Genomic DNA, 1,728 nt, shown 5'->3' on the forward strand with positions numbered 1-1,728 from the left:
AACGTGTAAAAGGGAGCATCAAGCAGTATCATCACAGTCATATACAGGCGTGTCGATCAAAAATGTTTCCATTTTCATTCCCATTTTATCCCCTCTGTGACTGCAGAGTTTCTAGTTGAGCAATAACCGACTGGTTGAGGTTTAGGGATATGTTAGGTCACCTGTTTGCATGCATGTTAAAGAATATGAGTGCCAGCAATTCTGTAATTTCAAGTCAGTTTTCACTCGACTGTATTTTGTCCAAATGAAATTCTCAACCTGTTGCAAAGTTTCTTGGCAAATACAGTATAGAAATAAGAGTCTGCAAGCTATTTTTCTTAATTATGTAGCCTTGTGGTTGTGCAGTAGACTATACGCAGAGCCCTGACTCTATGCTGTGACAAAAATGGTTTCTGATTTAGGTGCTCACTGATTTGAATCTACTGAAATTGGTGACAAACTAGAATTTTATCTAGATTTCTAAGTACATGGAAAATAACCATTGAAAAGAAAATGAACACAATGAACCATGAAGCTTTAGTTCAAATAATAGATATTTGATGCCTGTCCAAAGTTGAAAATATCAACTGATTCTATAACAATGTATCATAACTTTTTCTCCTCACAGGTAATCTGAAGCAAGGTAAAGAACATCGCACAGTTACAACTGACCATGCCCCGTCTGACAGAAACACATCCTATAATGCAGAGTATAACTGACAATAATCTTGAGAAGCTCCAGAAATTACTCAAGGATGAAAAAAAGAATGAACTTTACCCCAGCATTCAGTGGGGTCCTATAACCCCACTGATTGCTGCTATCGTAAATCACAACATGGAGATTTTTACTTACCTTTTGGGTCAGGATGCGGACCCAAATAGTCCTTCTGATGGTTACCGTACTCCTTTGCATTATGTCTTATTTTCCAAGGCACCAGTTTTCTTTGTGACAAAACTGCTGGAAGCAAAAGCTGATCCAAATGGATGGATTCCCATTGAACGACAGATATTCACTCCACTGCAAACTGCTGCTATGGCTAACCGGGACGATGTCATGAAAGCGCTCATCTCTGCTGGTGCCTCGGTAACATTGACACCCGTAGACCGTCCTGAAGCTTTGATCTGCAATAAAAAAATAACTGAGATGGTTCATAACTTGGCATCCAAAGGACAGAAACTGTGCGCCAAAATCAGACATTTTCTGGATGTGGAAATTGCAGTGAAAGAAGAACAACCTGACAACGTGTTCACAACCTTCAAGCCACACATGCTACTGGAAGATCCTCGGACCCATTTGACCATGATTGAAATGCTGTTTACTGATTCTGGGGAACATGGAGAAAAATACAGAGAGGGAACTATTAAATGGCTGACGGACACCGAAAATGTGAATACCTACATCGGAGGTGCAATCAGTCGCTTTCCAAACATCCCTGTGGCACATGTAACAACAGCCATCATTAGTTTACATGCAGTTTTATGTACAATGGAAGACATCCCAAATGAGCAGTCACTGGCTATAATCCCCCAACTCCTGGAACAGCTTTGCTTAGAAAGGACACCTGATATTTGGGTAGCTGTTCTGCAAACACTGTATGTGATAACACAGAAAACAAAAGGCACAAATGGCTGGGATTCCATCTTCATGGAGAACTTATGCAAAACAGTTGCTCCATTTGTAAATGACCAGCACTCCTCTGACATCAGACTCTACACATATGGCATCTTTGCCAACTTGCTCTCAGTTGA

At 40.5% G+C, this 1,728-nt stretch overlaps 1 long non-coding RNA gene across 1 annotated transcript in view; it reads left to right on the forward strand.

Moving 5' to 3' along the window:
* Positions 1-1,728, forward strand: part of LOC103368636 (uncharacterized) — an 11,261-nt gene that overhangs the window by 6,528 nt on the left and 3,005 nt on the right. Inside the window, exon 2 of the long non-coding RNA XR_520793.1 lies at positions 608-910. This is a non-coding gene — a long non-coding RNA (uncharacterized LOC103368636). The remainder of the gene's footprint in view (positions 1-607; positions 911-1,728) is intronic.

The sequence above is a fragment of the Stegastes partitus genome, unplaced genomic scaffold, assembly GCF_000690725.1.
Source record: "Stegastes partitus isolate 25-593 unplaced genomic scaffold, Stegastes_partitus-1.0.2 Scaffold1181, whole genome shotgun sequence".
Classification (NCBI taxonomy): Eukaryota; Metazoa; Chordata; class Actinopteri; family Pomacentridae; genus Stegastes; species Stegastes partitus.